The sequence below is a fragment of the Equus przewalskii genome, chromosome 10 (assembly GCF_037783145.1).
Source record: "Equus przewalskii isolate Varuska chromosome 10, EquPr2, whole genome shotgun sequence".
Lineage (NCBI taxonomy): Eukaryota > Metazoa > Chordata > Mammalia > Perissodactyla > Equidae > Equus > Equus przewalskii.
The window spans coordinates 59,164,728-59,185,218 of NC_091840.1; the positions used below are offsets into that span (position 1 = coordinate 59,164,728).

General features: G+C 47.5%; 1 protein-coding gene across 22 annotated transcripts in view; it reads right to left on the bottom strand.

Moving 5' to 3' along the window:
* Positions 1-20,491, bottom strand: part of EPN2 (epsin 2) — a 79,192-nt gene that overhangs the window by 44,221 nt on the left and 14,480 nt on the right. For 5 of the 22 annotated variants that reach the window (XR_011523215.1, XM_070561165.1, XM_070561158.1 and 2 more), the window contains exon 2: positions 6,917-6,971. The exons of 14 other annotated variants lie outside the window; for them this stretch is intronic. The gene's annotated coding sequence lies outside the window, so the exon portion shown is untranslated. Of the gene's footprint in view, positions 1-6,916; positions 6,972-20,296; positions 20,380-20,491 lie in introns of all 22 variants that reach the window. 3 more of the 22 variants (XM_070561166.1, XM_070561160.1, XM_070561171.1) reach the window with 1 other exon arrangement.

Consider the following 20,491-nt stretch of genomic DNA (forward strand, 5'->3'; position numbering starts at 1 on the left):
ACGCCAGGCTGTCCCACGTAACGCTTACGAAACCTTCTGGGGAATGATTATTCTTCCCACGGTACAGATGAGGAACTTGAGGCCTGGAGTTATGAGGTCAGCTGACTAAGGTCAACCAGCTAGGACCGTCCTCTCTCCTCTTGCAGGGGTCCTTACTCTCCAAGCTGCTGCGCTGCTTCTGCTAGAAAAACAACGGACAGCTCCCACCTTCCTCACATATAGCCTCAGACAGGCAACGGACACATCAAAAGAAAAAGTAAAAAAAAGGTGTCAGGAGCAGGAAAAGCAACAGGAAACGCAATGATCACTCATCACATGTACCCATACAAATAAGAAAAAGGCAGCTCATAAAATTTCATCCTGGTGACAATCAATACATGTGCTCCAGCCAAAAGGGCCTTCTCTCCACCCTCAAATACACCAAGAACTCTGCCTCCAGCTGAAACCACAGGAGGGGCTTCAGCTGAAGGCAGGCCTATTCTGCCTCTCCACTGATCTGGCCAGCTCTCACAAATCCTCCAAAGCTGTAGAAGGACCAGGGATAAAAACTTTCACAGTGACCCACACATTCAATTTAATTAGGTTTTTCATTCACTGCTAGCAGAGGTGGGATGTGCCTGAAAAGGAAAAAAGAACACTTTGATTTTTAATGAGCATCTCCCAGCTTAAAGTGCAAATATTTGTCAAAATCAGTAGTAACATTTGGATGGACACAATGCCCAGGGGCCTTACGATGTGCCAGGGACCACCAGGCACTTCCATTTGTCATTCCATTTGATGCACAGCAGGTGTGACTGTCCTGCTTCTTGGAGAAGCAGGGAGAGCTGGGATCCAACACTGAAGAAACCCTGGGGCACCTTCCTCCAGGTCAGGAAGCAGCATCGATTAAGCAAGAGAGCAAATGGTCCTGCTAAAAAGGCCTCAAACAGTTGAAAATATAACGACAAAACCCACCATTTCCTGAGGGAGAAATGATGTGCTAGGCTCTGCTGCCCCTCCTCTAGCCTGGCTGCCTTGGGGAGTGGACCAGAACGGCTGGACTCGGTGTCCTCCGAAGGGAGAAGCAGAGGAGAGGGCCCAGGTACCTCTGGGCAAAGGCTGGGAAAGGAATGCCAAACAATTTAGAAAGAGGGGCTGTAGACCAAGGTGGGGGCTTTCTCTAACAGGCTCAACTTGTAAAGATATCTGTTGGCAGTCTCTTTGAAACATTTAGGCTTCAAGAAGGAAAAAGCTAATGAAATATTTGTTATAGTCAGAAAAGACATGTAAAGTCTATATTAATTTGAATGGCTGCCTGCTATTTTCTTAAAAGCTATAGACAAGAACAGCTTTCAGGACAGGCAAATGGTGAGAAGGGTGAGATCTGAGAATGAGAAATTCATGACAGGACAAAGGACAGCAAATGTGCCTTCGAGAAACCATTTTCAAAGTCAACTGAGTTACACACCTCACCTGAGACTTTGCAGACGGGAACTGCCAATTCCAGCCATGAGAGAACCTGGCCACAGGAGGGGGGGCTGCAAAACCACAGCAGTGACAGCCTGGGCACAAGATGTCCCAGGTTGCTCCACTTAAAGATGTGGACCTCTGTGGCTCAGTTGCGCCTGCCTATGTGGACCTCAGACCTAGCTTTTCCCATTTTAAACCTCTCCCCCTCAACCTCAGGATTTAGCTGTAAACACTTAAACCTTTCCCCTCCCAGCAAAAATCCACCAGGCGCTCCCTCCTAAAAGCAAGCCCCAAACACACACCATCCTCAAGTAGACATCCTGTTATTTCTAGAACCTGAGTTTTGTTTCGTTCTCACTCCTTTTTGAATAGTTTGCACGCTCCACTTTCCAAACTTTCCTTCTCAATTTGCCAGTTTTCTTCCGCTTCCAGCTTGCTGAGCCTGAACTAATGCACATGCAAAAGCAACTAAAACAGGAGCATTTGTTACCTTCTGGGCTCTTCACTCAAGTCTGGGGAACTGTGGTCAGTTCACAAACATCCAATCGTTTATTAAGGACCTCCAAGCCAGATATGGGGAAGACGTGGGTGAGGGGGAGGGGGAGGTTGTCAAAATAGGGAGGAAAAACAAACTTTGCTAAACGTTTAGACCAAGATAGCCCCAAAAAAAAGTAGGAGGACTCGTTTTCAAAAGCTAAACACTGACAGCTAAAGGGACAAACACCATTAGAACATCAGTAACTAGAAATGCCTTTAGAAATCTAGTTCTACTGCCAGATATTACTTAGAACTACTTTACGGTAAGTGGTAAATGAAGCACATGAGTTTGTATAATCGGTACAACTTTAAATATTTTTGAATGGAGACAGCAAAAAGACTTCAAGTTGAGATTTACTATTCAAGGCAAACAAATCTTTCTGCACCTGCCAAAGCAGCTGGAACAGGAGCCAGAGGACATCCACTTATTTTCCTGAATGAGGTGAGCAGGGACTCCCAACCACCACAACCTCCACCATACCTCCCCACTCCAGCCTCAGCCTTGAAGAGCCTGTTTTGAAACTGTACTAATTAAAAATTCACTTTGTTAAGAATCAAGGTTTCTGGGGCCAGCCCTGTAGCCGAGTGGTTGAGTTCTCGCGCTCCACTTCAGCGGCCCAGGGGTTTGCCGGTTTGGATCCTGGGTGCAGACATGGCACTGCTTATCAAGCCATGCTGAGGTGGCGTCCCACATAGCACAACCACAAGGACCTACAGCTAGAATGTGAAACTAGGTACTGGGGGGCTTTGGGGAGGAGGAGAAGAAGAAGGAAGAAAAAAAAAGATTGGCAACAGATGTTAGCTCAGCTGCCAATCTTTAAAAAAAAAAATTAAAAAGAAAAAAGAATCAGTGTTTCTGATGCACATGAGAAAACCACTGGTAGCCACACCGAGTCAATAAAATCAAACCACGGGCAAAGAAACTGAACATATCAGCTGGCCTGGAAAGTCTCACCGTGGCCAATATACATTTCTGTTGGGACTCCCAAAAGGCCTTTGGGAGCTTCGGAGACTCCACATCAAAGCCAGTCTGTTCAGTATGAAAGGGGACTCTCACTTTTCTACAGTCAGTCCCCAGTACTAGGGAAAGTTCTTTAAGCCAAAGAATATTTCATGTCCAGCATTGTTTCTGCCTGTGCAATACCCATATCCCCTTATCTCAGAAAGAGCCTCCGTCTTTGGTGGGGGAAGCGGCCAGGAGTAGGCCCAGCCCAGCCCAGGTCCAGTTAATCAGAGCACCATGGGCCCCCAGCCATGGTGGCTAGATCAGGGGCGGGTTGACAATCCAGACCGGGCCACTAGAGACCTCTCTGGACGGGCCCTGAAACTACTGGGAAAGCAGCAGGGTTGGTAGGGGCTGGAAGCCACCACAGAGCCAGGGTTTACCTAAGTCTGAAGCCTACACAGAAGCAAGCAAGGAGCCAAGAGATGGAGAAGGAGCAAGACAGGACATCATTTGAACCTCTAGGTCCACCTACGCCTGAAGCCATTTACCCTCTGCACTCCTCAGCTGCATGAGCCAATGCGGTCATTGTGTAACCCACAGCAGTGTGTGCTTTCGTCATTTGTAACAGCAAGCCCCGTGCAACAAGTACCCTGAGAGGAAGAAAGCCAGCAACAGCCAAACAACAAACATATAGAGCCTGGGCCTACGCAGAGCCTCAGGTAGAAGTGCAGGGACGCCAACCAGGCTCTCCTCACTCACGCCTGACCCACAGCCCCAGGCTGACCAAGGAGCTGCGTCCTTCCCAGGGAGGCTCATCACTCCTCAAAATGCAGGCACCCCAGTCAAAGCCTGGGATCATCGCTCTTTGTCGAGAGTGGCTTATAATGGTGACAACAGAGTAACAGCTGGATCACTACATCTGCAGGGGACAAGCTGGGGAAGAAAAATTCTGGCGTATTTGAAACACAATCAAAATTCGAAACACAGTGGAGACTGGAAATAGATTGAAGAAAACAGCAAATAGAAAAAACCTAAACAAACAAAAAATTCCAAGGCTAGAGTGATGCCCCTGGAGGCAAGAAAAATTCCATAAAAATGTGCTCTAAGGGCCTGCAGAGCTGGGTGGGGACATTCCTTCCAAACCTAGAGTTCCCAGTCATAGGAGAAGAGGAGGCTTCCCATGGTTCCCAGCAGCCCAGGCGGGTCCCTGGTCAAAGCCATGAGTCTCTCAGCCACTGTGCTTCTGTGACAGCAAGGCGTGGGGGCCAGGTCCTATCCATCGTGGTCTACCCCAAATCCCTCACCAAATCCCTAAGGCGATTTTGATAGTGGCTTTTCAGGGATCAGGGATCATTATCAGGGATCAAGACCAGCTATAAGGGAACAGCAACAATTGTCTCTCCCTCCTCCCAAAACCTAACAGTCACAGGTCAACCAACGCTGACTGCGACAATCCACGCAAAATCAACAAACAGTACTGGGCGAATTGAAGATCTTCACTCCAGACAGCAGCTCAATCTATCCGTGTCTGGCAGTCTCCAGCGACTTCACATGTACTCCATTTTTCTCAAGGCAGATGACAGGAAGAGCTGTGGGAAGGGTAGATAAACCAGAATCTCCTGGGCAGACTGTTCAAAACTCCAGACACACAGTAAATTGGGGGCAGCCCTGAGGGGATGTGACACCTGTACAAGCCCCCATAGTGATTTCTAGGCATCCTGAAGTGAGTGCCAGGGGGTCACCGTATGATTCACACAAACACTAAGTGTGTGAACTACTTTGCAAGCCTTGATTAGCTGGCTCTAGTTTCCCTGTGCGTACGGACCATGAGTTTGGAAATATCTCCATCTTCCTGCTGGGGAAAAGGGTACCACAGCCATCACAAGGAGGCTCAGTAAAGGGGTGGCTGAGACCGCAGCTCATGTGACCAAACTGAGCTGGCTCTCCAGAAGACAACGGTCCAGTTAGGACAATATGGACAGTGCCACATTCTTTTCCACAGTAATCATTTCAGCCTAAAGAGAAAGGACTATTATGACTGCATCAGCCAAGCCAGCAATAACTTAGAGCCTAAGAACTACTGCTCACGCAGAGGGGAGAAGTGAAAAGGGAAAAAACCCTTTACTTTATAAACACCAGAAAAACAGTGAGTTACAGCCCAAAAAAGAAATGTCCTCTTCACTAACTGAACATGGGCTGGAAGTATGCCAATGAATGCTTGTTGGGTAGAGCAGTCAAATTTTATATCACTATCCAAAAAGCAGCTTAGAAAAAAACTTGGATTCACATACTTAAAGAATTTCGAGGGAAACAAACGTTTTAGATGACCTCTAGATGATAAAGCAGGTAAAGTTAAACTGCCCATGCACTCTCCTCTCTCCCTTCTAGGGGAGGAAAGTCAGCAAACCTCCCACCAAATGGGGAGAAGGCCCCGCCCCCATGCTGGCCAACAAGGCCCTTCAGGAGAGGCAGGAGGGCCTCCTGCAGAGAGCCACCTGGGGAGCTCCCCCAGGATCTGACAGTCACTGGAACAAGCACAGGAGAGCTCCAATCAGATGTCAGACAGCCTCCCATGACTGTATGTGTCCTTAATTTTTCTAAAAGCAGAAATCAAGTACTGAAAACAGACATGAGGAATTTCCTTTTTCTTTACCTATGTGCCCTGAGCATTTAGTCTCTGGGAAGAGCGGCCTGTGGGTGCAGATTACATAGGTGCTGAAATGCAGTCATTTTTAAAGATTGTGTGAAGCAAGGACCCACGTTAGGAAACAGGGTTCTGGCCATTCTGGCTGCACCCTGGCCATCTGACATGGTCACTTAGCCTCACTCCCTGATCCAGGAAGCGGGGGTGTGACAAGCTGCACCTCCCTCACAGGGTCGAGGATCAATCAAACACCCTGGCAAGTGGACCTAGGGCATGCAGAAACGTGGAAAGGAAAAAGAGAATTCTTAATGCTCCCCCACCTCTCTTCTGCTCCTCAAACTAGTTTAATCACGGACAGCATTCTTAAAAAGTCATGCCGAAAAGCAAACAGAGTGGTGTGGTAGAGCGCACAGAATCAGGAGCTGGGAAACCAGAGATCTGGATCCAGCACCGTGACCACTCTGCAGCACCAGGCAAGCCAGTGACCAGACTCCTTGCTTCTAAAATGATGGGATAGACCAGTCGCTCTCCCCAAAATCTTCAAGTCCCAAGGTTCCCTTTCTAACAAATGGCTCAATTTCCTGCCGTCTCTATGGTGTCACAGGGGAGCTCAAGCTTGCGACCACCCTTAGCCACAAGTCAGTGACTGAAGGGCTAGAATTCCAGCCACAAGCCTAGCAGTGGATGTTTCTCTTGGCCTGTGGGGTTCCATGGTCGGCAAAAGGGTAGGGCTTCCCGTAGGCCTTTGGAAGTATGAAGAGCAGCCCTCAGAACTCTTCCTTCCTCCAAGGAAGGCAGCTTGTGTGTGACCCCTGGGCCAGAGTCTCCATTTCCGACACGCTGTGACTCTGCTACTAGAAATACCCACTAACGGCAGATGGCAATGCCACCCAAAGACTGGGAACCACAGAATGGGGGCATTTGACGGCTTCACATATCTACCCCACCCCATGGGGCAGGCCCAGCTATGGATTACCATTTGATCAGTACAATTTTCCAGCTTGAGACATTTGAAAAAAATGCAGAGCTGCATGGGAAAATTTAGAATTCCCATGATTTCATGCTTAATTTAGAGCTGGCTGGTTGCTGCGGTGGCGCTAAGTGCTGGGCTGTCGCCATCTCTCAGGAGCCAGGGAGAGAGTGGCAGCAAAGGGAGGGTGAGCCGTGGATCTTGTGGCCAGGACCCCACAGACCTGGTCTGAGGCACAGCAGTGACCTAAGACTTTTCTCAAAAGGAGCTCAAGATGCTTGCCAAGAGGAACTCTGCGGGTAAGGAACAGGTATTTCCACATTGTGTAGGCACAAACCAAAGCCATGACAAAAATGAGTGGTTTGCTCACCTCTGCCCTTGAACCAGCAGTTGTGGGAGGTCATGTCTGACTCTCTCGACGGTGGCTGTGAAGAACAAGGCAGATTTCCGCAGGCAGTTAAGGGAGTTACTTCTATGGACTTCAGGTAGGGGCGGCTGATGCCTGCTGGCCAGACAACTCACAGGTGGGACCTTGGTCCCTACCCCACCCTAAATAGCATGGGATGGGGCAGCCAGAGACCAGAGGACAGGCTCACCTCAGCACTAGGTTAAAGGATATGCCAAATTATCCTACATTTGGGCCCTGGGGAAGGCCACGTCCTGAAGGTTAATTCTTTATGTGCCACTCACGTGCTGCACTCTCTTTTCCAGTCTCTTCCTTATTACTGAAACAATCTGCTGTCACCTCAGAGAAACTCATGTGCCAAACTGGCCCTTGCCTCCCACTCTACCAACCTGCTGTCTCCTCTGCCTGCCATCCTTCCCCATGACTGTCACTAGACTGCTCTTTCTTGTCATTTTAGACCGCAGTTTAAACATCACCTCCTCAGAACCACCAGTCACTCTATCAAGTCACCAGTTTTCATTTTCGGCAGAGCCCCTCTCTCTATGGCACATTTTCTTGCCTATGCACCTGTTTGTTTGTTTATCTCCTATGCCCCTCATGCCGTCTATGAAAGCAGGGCCCTGCCTGTCTTCACTGCTATCTCCTCAGTGCCTAGAACAGAGCCTGGCACACAGTGAGTGCTCAATAAACATTTGATGAGTGAATGAACACAAAGGCAAAAAATAAGAAAATTTTAAAAAATCATCCCTAATCCCATCTACTCAGACCACCAGAATTAAGAGTTTGGGAGCTGTTCTCTCAGTTTCTGTTTCCCTTTTGGGCTCTATCACTTGAGTTAAAAACAGCTGCTATACTCCAATTACTGACTGCCTGCCCAACGATGAACTTTGAAGACAGGAACTGTCAGACCTGGTGCTTAATGAATGCTCACCACAACGCATAACAGCCACCACTGAAGCCTGGGCCCCACAGGGCAGCACATGTGTCTCAGGGCAGAGACGACTCAATGTGCCCGAGAGCCTGGGCTCTGGAGCAAAGCCAGCCAGCCTTGGGCAGCATGTAAGTGCTAAAATGGCTATTTCTTGGGGCTGGCCTGGTGGCGTAGTGGTTAAGTTCACACACTCTGCTTGGGTGGCCCAGGGTTCTCAGGTTCAGATCCTGGGCACAGACCTACATACCACTCATCAAGCCACGCTGTGATGGCATCCCGCATATGAAATAGAGGAAGGTTGGCACAGATGTTAGCTCAGGGCTCATCTTCCTCAAAAAAACAAAGAAAGAAAGAAAATGGATATTCCTTATTCTGACCACATGGATCGACATTCTGCCTTTCCAGCTGGGTGACCTGAGCAAGCTGATGTGCTCTCCTGAGCCTCTATGTCTCCACCTCTCAAATGCAGGTACCGACAGCTGCTGCTCAGGGTTGCTGTGAGGAGGTGCCTAGAGAGGGACAGCAAATAATAGGTGCCCAAATATCTGCTTCCTCTCTGGCCGTGCCAAAGTGAGAACGTCTATAAAGATGTTTCTCAGCATGTCCCTGAGGCCCACTCTACGAGGACTTCCAAGGCAGAAGATGAGAGCCCACAGAAGCGCCTCCGTGACAAACATGCTGGGCTGAAACCACCTAGCGGTTTGGTAGGCACTCTTATCCACAAGCATCTCCTTCCTGACCATACAGACAACCTGTCAGACACAGTGACCAGTGCCTGCTCTTCTCCTTTGCAGCTGGTACTTGGAAGAAAGGTCTCAGATGTGCTAACTCTTTGATACTAGTAATCATAATAGAATAAACTAAGAATAGTAACAGGAAAAGAGGCTCTCTAAATAGAATCTATGCATACTAACTGAACTCTGACTATACGCCAGGCACGTTCTAAGGACTTCACACACGTCTACTCACTGAATCTTCCTAAGAATGCTACAGGGAGTTATTATTATTATTATTATCCTCATTTTATTTTATGACTATTATTATTATTATTTTTTTTTTTGAGGAAGATCAGCCCTGAGCTAACATCTGCTGCCAATCCTCCTCTTTTTGCTGAGGAAAACTGGCCCTGAGCTAACATCCATGCCCATCTTCCTCCACTTTATATGCGAGACGCCTGCCACAGCATGGCTTGACAAACAGTATGTAGGTCCACACCTGGAATCCGAACCACGAACCCCAGGCCACCGAATGTGCGAACTTAACCGCTATGCCACAGGGCTGGCCCCATCCTCATTTTATAGACGAAGTTGAGGCACAGAGAGGTTACATAACTGGCCCAAACTATAGTGCCAGCAAGTGGCAGGATGAGGATCTGAACGCAGACCTCCAGCTTTTGATCCCATTCTCTTAATCCCTATTCTTATTCCATTTGACTTCAGACAAATCTAGTGCTCAAAGTCATGAGAACAATGAATTTTCTCTTGCTGAATCTGCAGGCCAAGAAAGGTCCCTCTTCTCTAGATGTTTAAGGGGCCAGAAGATGGCAGAGAAGCAACTATTTTCCTACGGCAGTTCAGCTGGCCAGAGGAGATCCTTCCCCAGGCAGCTCACCACGCCAAGCGAACAGGGGCAAAGACGCTGGAACTGGAAGGGCCTCAGAACTGGTCCCATGCGGACACCAAGGCCCAGAGTGGTTTAGCGCTTACCAGGATCAGAGCCTGGCATTCCCAGCTCCTTCCAGCACAGTCAGCAAAAGGAAAATGGTTTTAATGCTCTTCAAAGAAAGCTTAACCTTGAAATGTGTGCGCTTTTACAGATTGGCAATACAATGAAATCAGGCAAGGTGGAAGTCTGAAATACCACAGAGACTCCAAAACTATTTTTAAAAAATTGTTCTTCAGAACTCACATCCTTAAGCAATGCTGTCTCTCTGGCTATAACCACGTCTTCTACTAAATCAGTTACACCAACTTTAACAACTTGAGAAGTCTGCATTATTCCTCTGAAATGGCTGTTGTCATCTGAAATACCACTCAGAAAAAAACAGGTCTCAATGCTGAAAGGTAAACTTCCTTTTTTCGTACAGAGTAAAATATTATTTCTCTCCTTCCTCCTCTGCTGGAGACATTCCCAGTGTTTTATTTACTCTGCAACACTGACTGGATACATCAGGAGGAAATGTTCCTTCTAACTCGTAAATGTCAAGAGTCTGCCCTAGAAAAGACCTAAGGCAACCCTAATGTCTTCCTGCTGCTCCTCGGTTTTCGTAAATTTTTATTATGTACTGTTGGCTGCATATAAAAGAGTAAGTGCAAATCATACGTGAGGCACAAACAAAATGAGCCCCTGTGACCCGAGGTCCCCTCAAGGCCTAGAGCACGACCATGTGCCCACCCAGGAGGTCCTTCCCCTCGCCCCCACCCCAGCTCCAGGCAAACAGCTCAGGTTCTGGATTCTTCAGCCCCTTGCTTTTCAAAAAAGAAAATAATTTTACCACATATGTTGTAAAACTAAATAATATATGATCTTCCACAACCTGCTTTTGTCACTCAATACTATGCTTCTGGGACTCATCCATGCTGCTACGTACAGCTGGCTGTGGTTCATCCATTTTCACTGCTGCATAATATTTGCCTATGTTCATATTTAACAATTTATCCACTCATTCTGCTGTCAATGGACATCTGGATTATTTCCAGATTTTTGCTATCATGAATAATGCTAGTATGTGCAGTGTGTCTCCTGGGACACATGCACCAAGTTTTTCTAGAGTATGTTCCTATGAGTAGAACTGTTCATTCATAGGGTATACAAATGTTCTCTGTGCTAAATTTTTAAACTAGTTTTGCTGACGTGTTTTATAACATCATTTTAGCACTACTGCACGAAGTCATGTTAATGGTTTAGTTGCTACTAGATTCCACAAGAACTTGTCTCACACTCAGTGTGCAAAAAACAATGCCAACAGTCACAAGGATTTAGGGAAGCTCAAGTCTGGGCTTCTGGTCTGGACTAGGGGGACAACAATCACACAGGGCAACAAAAGCAGATTCCAAACTGGGTGCTCCAGGCAGCGCATGAAAAGATCAGGACAGGCTGTAAGATGTCAAGTGTACCTGAGGAAATGCCGATGAAGAATAAGAGGGACGAGCAAGTGTAGCAGGGAAAGGAGGCCACTCGGGCAGAGAGCAAGGTGTGTGGGAGTGCATGGTCTTCAGGCTGCAGGTACAGGCTGGCTGAGGCCACACGGTGAGAGCCTCACTCAGCACGCTATGGAATCTGGACACGCCAACTTTGGTTATCCACTTTCAAGATTTTTGCCATCTCCTCCAAATAATAACGGCTAACACTTATAGGGTACTTACCATGTGCCAGGCACTGTCCTAGGAGTTATGTCTTTTAAAATTCTTACTGTAAGCTGCACTATTGTTTAATATTTTTCTTTAAATCAATTTACTTGTAATCTCAAATACCCACTTTAAGTAATACCATATATGAAATCAGGTATCATTGTTATGGCATTTTGGGGGGTAGGGGTCTTTTTGTTTTGTTTTTATTGGGATACAACTCATAATTCAGCATAAAATTCACAATTATTTAAAAACAAAATTTATTTTTAAACATATTTATTTTAAAATTTAATCATTTAAAAATTGTATTTATTTTAAAATTTAAAATTTTATTTTAAAATGAAATTATTTAAAAATAAAATTATAATTCAGCATAAAATTCATTTTAGGGGCCGGCCCCGTGGCTGAGGGGTTAAGTCTGCGCACTCCGCTTTGGCAGCCCAGGGTTTCACCGGTTCGGATCCTGGGCATGGACATGGCACCGCTCATCAGGCCATGTTGAGGCGGCGTCTCACATGCCACAACTAGAAGGACCCACAACTAAAATATACAACCATGTACTGATGGGATTTGGGGAGAAAAAGGAAAAATAAATAAATAAATAAAAATAAAAAATTCATTTTAAAGTGTACAATTCACACTTAACAATTTAGTATATTCACAATGTTGTACACTCACCACCACTATCTAATTCCAGAACATTTTCATCACCCCCAAAGAGAACCCCTGGATCTATGAGCAGTCACTCCTCACGCCTCCTTTCCCTCAGGCCCTGGCAGTCACTCATCTACTTTCTGTCTCTATGGATTTGCCTATTCTGGACATTTCACATAGGTGGGACCATACATAGCCTTTTGTGTCTGGTTTCTTTCACTTAGCATATTTTAAAGGTTCACCCAGATTGCATTATCTATCATACTTCATTCCTTTTCTATGGCTGAATAATTTTCCACTATATGGATATGCCACATTTTATTGATCCACTTAGCAGCTGGAGGACATATGGGTTCTTTCCATTTTTTTGGCTATTATGAATACTGCTGTTATGAACATCTGTACAAGTTTTTGTGTGGATATGTTTTCAGCTTTCCCGGGTATGTACTGAGGAGTGGAATTGCTGGGTCACATGGTAACTCTATATTTAACTTTATGGTATTTTTAAGATAAAGAACTATTAAAATGAGTAACATTCAACTGCGTACCACTTAACATTATTTTAGGAAATACCACTAAAGGCAAAGCTACTGAAGTTGGTCTTTGTTTTGTTTGGGAGCAGAGTAGTGATCTGTCAGAATGGTATTTCTGCAATCCTGATCAAGCAGCAGCAGGGGGAGAGGACTGTGGGAGACGGGAGGAAGATGAAGTTAGGCCCACACCAGAGGCGATGCGAGGAGACTAGGGCCTGAATCCGTGCAGCAGGGGAATGGGAACAGGCCAGAGAGGACATAAACACAGAGCGGGAAAATCAACCCTGGACAGTGACGTGCCGGCATGGGTGGGGCAGGCAGGCGAGGGAGCAGCCAGGAGGACAGAAGCACCTTTAACAGAGCGTAAAGATGAGGAGGGTGTGCAGGTTTCAGGAGAAGGAAAGAGGCAGAATAAGCAGTTTTATTTCAGACAAATGTAGCTGAAAGTGCTGGCAAGACAGACACGGAGAATGGATATGGCCAAGTGGCAGCTGGTGCCTAGGGCGGGGAGGGGTGCTGGGGCTGGCATGTTCCCCTGGGAGGAGAGGAACCAAGGGGAGCAGAGGAGTATGGGGACGAGGATGCAAGTCAGAAGGAGGCAAGTGGCCATCAGCAAATTTCAAGAAGGGCCAGAAGCGGGCGGAGACACAGGAAACCATCCAGTGCACGGAGTGGAGAGCAGAGAGGTTTCGGGGAGTAATGCTAATCCACAGAGACACATGGGGCCGGCCCAGTGGCGCAGTGGTTAAGTGCACACATTCCACTTCAGTGGCCCGGGGTTCGCCGGTTCGGATCCCAGGTGCAGATATGGCACCGCTTGGCAAGCCATGCTGTGGTAGGCATCCCACGTATAAAGTAGAGGAAGATGGACATGGATGTTAGCTCAGGGCCAGTCTTCCTCAGCAAAAAGAGGAGGATTAGCAGCAGATGTTAGCTCAGGGCCAATCTTCCTCAAAAAAAAACCCAAAAAACAAAAAACAGGGACACAGAAGAGTCCAGAGGAGATAGCAAGAGACCTGCCTTCAAGTACCACGTACGGCAGCAGGTAGCTGAGACAGCTGTGCCCTCTCCTAATTACACCAACAAATGGCTCAAATGCCCTTGCGGGGAAGGCCACAGGGAACCTCTCAGACTTGCTGCACCGTGGCCCATACCTCTTTGGCCACCTCCCTGTCTCAGGACAAATCTGAATCCATCACCCCCAACTCCCCGGCCTGCCTCCAATTCCCCTTCCCTCCAGGGATCCTCTGCTGGAGGACCCACCACCTGCTGCCTGGCTGGGCGAGCCAGAGGCCTTGGAGCCTGCCTGGGAAGCTTCCGGTTCTCCCTCCACCTCTCCCTCCTTCCTCCCACGACCTCTGGACTGCAGGCTCTCAGGGGACAGAGGCTCCAACTGTCTCCACACTGCTTCTGCCTCATAGGGCCTGGCACAGCGCCTGGCACACATCTGCTATAGGAATGAATGACTCCACAGGCACCGAGTACAACCCCCACCTGCTTGCGTGCCACCCCCACCATCTCTCTGCCCCTTCCCACACCCTCACCACGCTTCCAAATCAAGGACCTGCAAATGCTCTTATGGAATATAAAACACGGCCTATCAATATTGTTACAGTTTAAAAATAACAACTTGGTAGAGTGGAAAGATGGCTGCTCTCCCTACCGCTTTTCTTTTCCTTTTTCTTTTTTTGCTGAGGAAGATTCACCCTAAGCTAACATCTACTGCCAATCTTCCTCTTTTGTATGTGAGCCACCACCACAGCATGGCCACTAACAGACAAGTGGTGTAGGTCTGCGCCCAGGAACTGAACCCAGGCCGCCAAAGCGGAGCACAATTAACTTTACCACTAGGCCACCAGGGCTGGCCCCGCCATACCACTTTTTAGTCGCCTGGACAAATCTCAGTTTCCTCCTCTGGAAAATGGAAATGGTGAGCTGCGAGCCCCACACAGTAACAGACCTGAGTTGTGTGAACTGGGGTGAAACATTTTACTTCTACGACAGGCTCCAGGTTTGCCCACATGCTTCTGACTGACCCTCACCAGGCCCCACTGGTCCCCTTACCACTCTCCCCAAAAGAAAAGCAGAACAGGAGCAAGCTGACATTCCAGGTTGGGGGGCATTTCTGAGTCAATTTCACACTAAATTTAACAAGCAGAAACAAACAGTAGCTTGCATACCACATAATTTTTTTAATTCTTAAAAGATTAGAAGTATGCTGCCAAATGTCAAAACACAAAAGCCAAAAAGAAATTAAAGCACTTCTTTTCCTTTTGGTTTTATCTCCATTAGCCAAATGCTTTGTTCAAACAAGGTTTCCACTGCCATTGTCCTCCTTTGTTTAGAAAAATAATAATAAAGGGGTGCACGTCCAGCACTGATGACTGAGTGTGCATGCAGATCTGCCCAGTTTCTCCAGTGCCCAGAAAATGCACCAGCTTAGAAATTCGTTGTGCCAGAGGCTGAGGAAGAACTGTTTACATGCCTAAGAATATTCAACCGGCCACGTCAATGCCACCAACCTCCTCCTCCTTCAGCTACCCCGGGGATGACCAGACCGAGAGAACAGGGCAGTCCTTCAGCACATTTCTGCTTCACAAGGAAAACATGAACCAAAGGCCTGGGGAAGGCCAGGGCCTATTCCCTCAGTGACCACAGGCTCCGCCGCTGCTTGTCAAACTCACCAAGGTGACAGCTGTAATGTACTAAGTGTCTATTATGTGCTACAAATCTGCAAAGCAGGCATTTTACAGATGAGAAGAGAGAGGGTGAGGAACACAGAGCAAGTCGCAGAGCTGGGGTGAGGTCTGTGCTCCCTCTACGCCTGTGAAAACCTAGATGAGTCCAGTCCTAACCTAGGCCAATTTAACTTTACTCCATGAGGCTGCCCTCTTCCTCTCCAACATCATCACACACTTCCTACGCCGCTCCTTGGAAGAGTCAAGGTATTTCCACCAACCAGCTTTCAAGGTCCACCCATCAGTTCCAGGTAATTTCTAACCTAGAACTCCCACCTTACTAATGAGCCCTTTCCAGAGTGACCTTTCAACACAGAATCATCTCCTGGGGCCCGGGAATGCCCATTTCTCTTTTCTGTAGCAATCTGTTCCATTCACAAGTATTTCCAGTTCACCACCTTCTGGGCCTGTGATAGAAATGCATTTTCCCACCCCCTCCGAAGTCAGTCACGGCACAGGGCAATAAAATGTGACAGAAATGATGTGTGTCACTTTCTGTCGAACACTTTAAAAGCCACTGTGCAATTCTCCACATTCCCTTCCCAATGTGCTGGTGAGGGTGGAAGCCTATGTCAAGATGGAGCCTCCTTATCCGTCCAAGAGAAAGGAAGACGTGTCCACACACAAACTCACACTCCAATGTTCACAGCAACATTACTCATAGCAACCAAAAAGTGGAAACAGCTTTGTCCCTCAACAGATGTATGGGTGAACAAAATGTGGTGTGTCTATAACATGGAATATCATTCAGTCTTAAAAAGGAATGAAGTAAAGATATATGCTACAACATGACGACTTTGAAAACATGCTGAGTGAAAGAAGCCAGACACAAAAGGACACACATTGTACAATTCCACTTACATGAAGTGTCCAGAACAGGCAAATCCAGAGACAGAAAGTATAGTAGACGGACAGTTGCCAGAAGCTGGGGGACAAGGTGGGGGATGACTGCTTAATGGGTAAGGGGTTTCTCTGCAGGGTGATGAAATGTCCTAAAATAAGACTATGATGATGGTTGCACAACTCTAAATATACTAAAAGCTATTGAACTGTATATTCGAACAAGTGAATTTTATTGCATGGTACACAAATTATATATCAATAAAGCTGTTAATAACAACCAAAAAAAGATGGTGCCTCCATCAGCCTGCGTCCATGAACGATTACAACGACCACACACCGGACACGTAGCATGAGCAAGAAATAAGCCTTTGCTGTGCTGAGCCACTGAAACGCGAGGGGCTGGGTGCTTTCACAGCATCAAGCAGCCCATGCTCATACAGACTCAAACACATCCATACTACTGTATGTTTCTGTTGAAAACGTGTCTGCGGCCAATTACTTAAATTCCGGGAAGGACGCCAAGGTTGTGGTTCTGTCCCAGTAGGAACCAGACTCTGTCCCAAGGCCACAGTCTGAATCTTTAAACACAGAAAATGGAGTGGGAGGTACTTAAAGAATCTGGTTAGATCAGAATAATTTCTAGCCTGAAAAAATACCTACAATTCATAACACATTGAACCAAACTTCCAAAAATATAAAGAGCTCACAGAAACTGAGAAATAAGCAACCAATAACCCAAGAGAAAAATGGGAAAACTGTCCACAGGAAAATATAAATGGTCCTTAAACATATGACAACATGATCAGCGCACATTTCAGAAAAATGCAAATTAAAACTATATTGAGATACTCTTTACACGTGTCAGACTGGCAAAAACCCCAACATCTGACTATACCTTCTGCTGGCAAGGCTGTAGGGAAACAGGCACTCCTACTTGCTGGTGGGAACACAAAATGAAACAACCCCTGTGGAGGGCAATTTGGCAAAATCTATCAAAATGACAAATGTGTTTACCCTCTGACCCAGCAACGTCCCTAGGCTACCCTACAGGTCCACCTGCACTGCCGGAAAGGACTCCTGAGGCACAGTAAGCTACCCGTGGCAGGCATGTCATAAAACAGCATGTCGGAAAACAGCTCGAATGCCTTTGTATAGGGGATGGAATTTAAAACAAAACAAAAGGAACAACTTCTGTTCTTCCAAAAAAAGGAACAATTTCACAATACTACATAGCAATTCCCTCTCTCAGAGAAAGGGAATGACAATGATTCTCTAAGTACTGACATGGAAAATCTCTAGGCTACATTGGTAAGTAAAAATCAAGGTGTAAAACGATGTGTATAGGGTGCTATCTTTTACTTAACAAAAAGGGATAAATGGTAGGGGCCGGCCTGGTGTCACAGTGATTAAGTTTGCACGCTCTGCTTTGGTGGCCCAGGGTTCAGCAGTTCAAATCGCGGTCGCGGACCTATGCGCTGCTTATCAAGCCATGCGGTGGCAGGCGTCCCACACGTAAAAGACAGGAGGATGGGCATGGATGTTAGCTCAGGGCCAACCTTCCCCAGCAAGAAAAGGAGGATTGGTGGAGGATGTTAGCTCAGGGCTAATATTCCTCAAAAGAACAAAGGTGGGGGAGGGAGAAATGGAAATATAAATTTATGTTTGCTTTATTTGCATAAAGAAACACCGGAAGGCTATTCAAACTACTAAAAGGGTTTATCTATTAGGGAGAAGGGGGATAGGGCAGATGAGATCAGAGGCGAAGGGCAAGATTTCTTCAAATATACTTTAGTGCGCTTTCATTTTAGAACTATGTAAATGTACCGCCTGTTCAAAAGAGCATTACATTTTTAAAAAGTCCCATCATTCAAAAAAAATTATCAAAGCTTTTGGCCAAAAGGTCCCAGATGCCAGTGCCATGAGCAGCGCAGCCATAACCGTCAGCCCAGCTCTCTCCGTATCCCTCCACCCGTCCAACGGTCAGAGCCCTCCACTGATAGCTGTGAAAGCTGGAGGGCAGGGAGCACAGACAGTCCTGCATCTGTCCCTTCCAAATCCCTCAGACTTCAACACCTGGAAGGCTGTGAACAGCCTGTGGTGGCTTCCCCAGCTGTCCGCACTCCCACCCAACTGGCTATCCAGCTGGTCGGCATCGTCCTTCTCCCAGACAACTCCCAGCTGCAGTTGTCCACTCCCCTGCCCTGCCCACAGATTCATGCACAATCCTCTTCCCCTCCAAGTGTGGCCTGAGCAGGTCTGTGTCTCTAATCATCAGGTGGCAGGGTCAAGGAAGGGAAGAACAAGAAGCTCAGAGCTGCCAACTGTGCAGCAGCTGGATCTTCAGCACCTGCTACGTGCTGGGCAGCAGCACCGCACTGGGGGGTGCAGATCAATCAGACAAACTTCTGTCTGCAGAGAGCTCACGCAACAGCCCACGAGGAGCAGGGAAACACAAACAATGATACCCAGATGGAAGCCTAAAGGGTACCGGCCAGGCATGGAGCATGTGAAGGAATGGCTGAGGTGGGTGAGCAGCAGTCACAGTGCATTCCAAGCAGAACGAGTGGCTCAGTACCCAGCCTGGCAAGTGAAGAGAGGAGAGCAGTGAGAGGTGAGGCCAGAAGAGAGGGTGGCAGACCAGGCAGGGACAGCGCTGGACGCCAGGGGCAGAGAACCTGGACTCCTCCTCCAGGCGTTCAGAGTGAGGGAACACAATCTCAGGGCCCGTCTGAGCACGCGATCTCATCCACCTCACTCCAGGATTGCCTGGGCCTTCCACCTGGAACCCAGCTCTCCTCACCACGTCCTGGTCCAGCCAGCCTAGCCTCTGGTAAATCAGGGAAGTGGGAAAGTGTAAAGAGGAAAAGCAAAAACTGTGAGTGAAAAGGAAAGGCGTTGGCCCTCAAAGGGGTGATATTCATTTGTCTAGAAATGTCCCTCTGAAGCGGCTCAATGCTCAAAAGATGACAAATCAATGCGGTGCTGTGCTCCTGCTCAACAAAAACAACAGCAAAGCCGTATTTCCAGATCACCTACTGAAGGGGAGAAACCGCAGCAGTTCCAAACTGGATTGCCACGAGCCTCACAGGGCAGTGGTTTTTAAAACCTCTTATTCTGATTCAGAAGCCAGTGTGTCAAGGAATGAGTTTTTTCTTTTAAAGAAGAAAACATTTGTTTCCCCTCTCAAGTTTTAAACCACTTTTTTCTCTTCCAAATGAAAAAAAAGAATCCTTCATAGCAGGCTTTCAATTTCTATTAAAAGAATGTCTTAAATATCCACCAGTTGGTAGTGTAATGTAGCACACAAACGCAAACCTCCACTTGACAAGTCTGTACCAAGATGCCGCCACCACCAGGCCCTGCACTGCACCCTGCCCACTGCACATGGCACATTGCTGCCTTCCTGGGGTGTGCAGTCTCGTGGGAAGGCCAACATCTTTTTACTGGGTTGACTCTAACCAGCCAAGTGGGCCTGACATGAGTGGGCAGGGAATCAGGGACCTACCTCTCCCCAGTGCGGGAGACCTGCTCACAGGGACTCAAACAACCCCTCTGACTGTGCATATGCAACTTCAATGCCCAGGGCCCCAGAGGGAAATCACCAGACACTGACATGTCATAGGTCACCCTGAAGTGACCCAGTTGACCTACAGCCTGGACTAGCTCTCTGAGCTGGATCAGAGTGAGCTGGTAAGCCTCAGGCAAACACCATTCCTGAGGAATTGGCCCATCTTCTCTTCTGGAGACTCCAGAGAGGTGATGAACCATTACCAGCTTCTCATCAGCAACCCAACCCAACCTCTCCAAGGGAAAAGATACATCCAGAAACAACAAACCCACTTGAATGCTGCTCTTCCCTAAGAATACAATGTCTTGAGGACACAGAACTCACGCATTCCGGCATCAGGAAGGACTTGGATATCACTCAGTCCTACTCTCTCATTTATACCAAAGACGGGGAAACTGAGGCCCAGAGAGCATGAAGTGACTTTGCTCAAGGAGCTGTTGATCCCACTCTGGAAGTCTCTGAAATGCATGCAGTGCTGTCGGTCTTTGGTTGCACTTTTCAGCCCTGAAATCACCCTCCTCACCAGACCAGTTCCACCTCCACACTCCCGACCTCAGCACCGGCACTAACCGGGTCTCCTCCTCCCTCACCCACATCCAGCTGGTTAATAAACCCTAGCAAGCGGGCAAAGCCCTTCCCCCAGCAGAGTTCCCTCCTGGCCTCCTGGAGCCCCTGGGGGCTACAGACAACGTGCAGCAAAGGAGGAGGGGATAAATCATGCAGGTACCTGAACTCTTCCCAGCATGGCCATTCAAGGGAAAGCTCTGCACCATCCATGATGGTCACACAGGCCACAAAGACCCCTGGGTACTAAACAAACAAACAAACAACTTAGAGAAAGTAAACCAAAATATAACAGCAATTACAGTGACAAGGCTATAGGTCAAGTCCTGGTTTGGTCCTTCCTACTTAGTGAACTTCC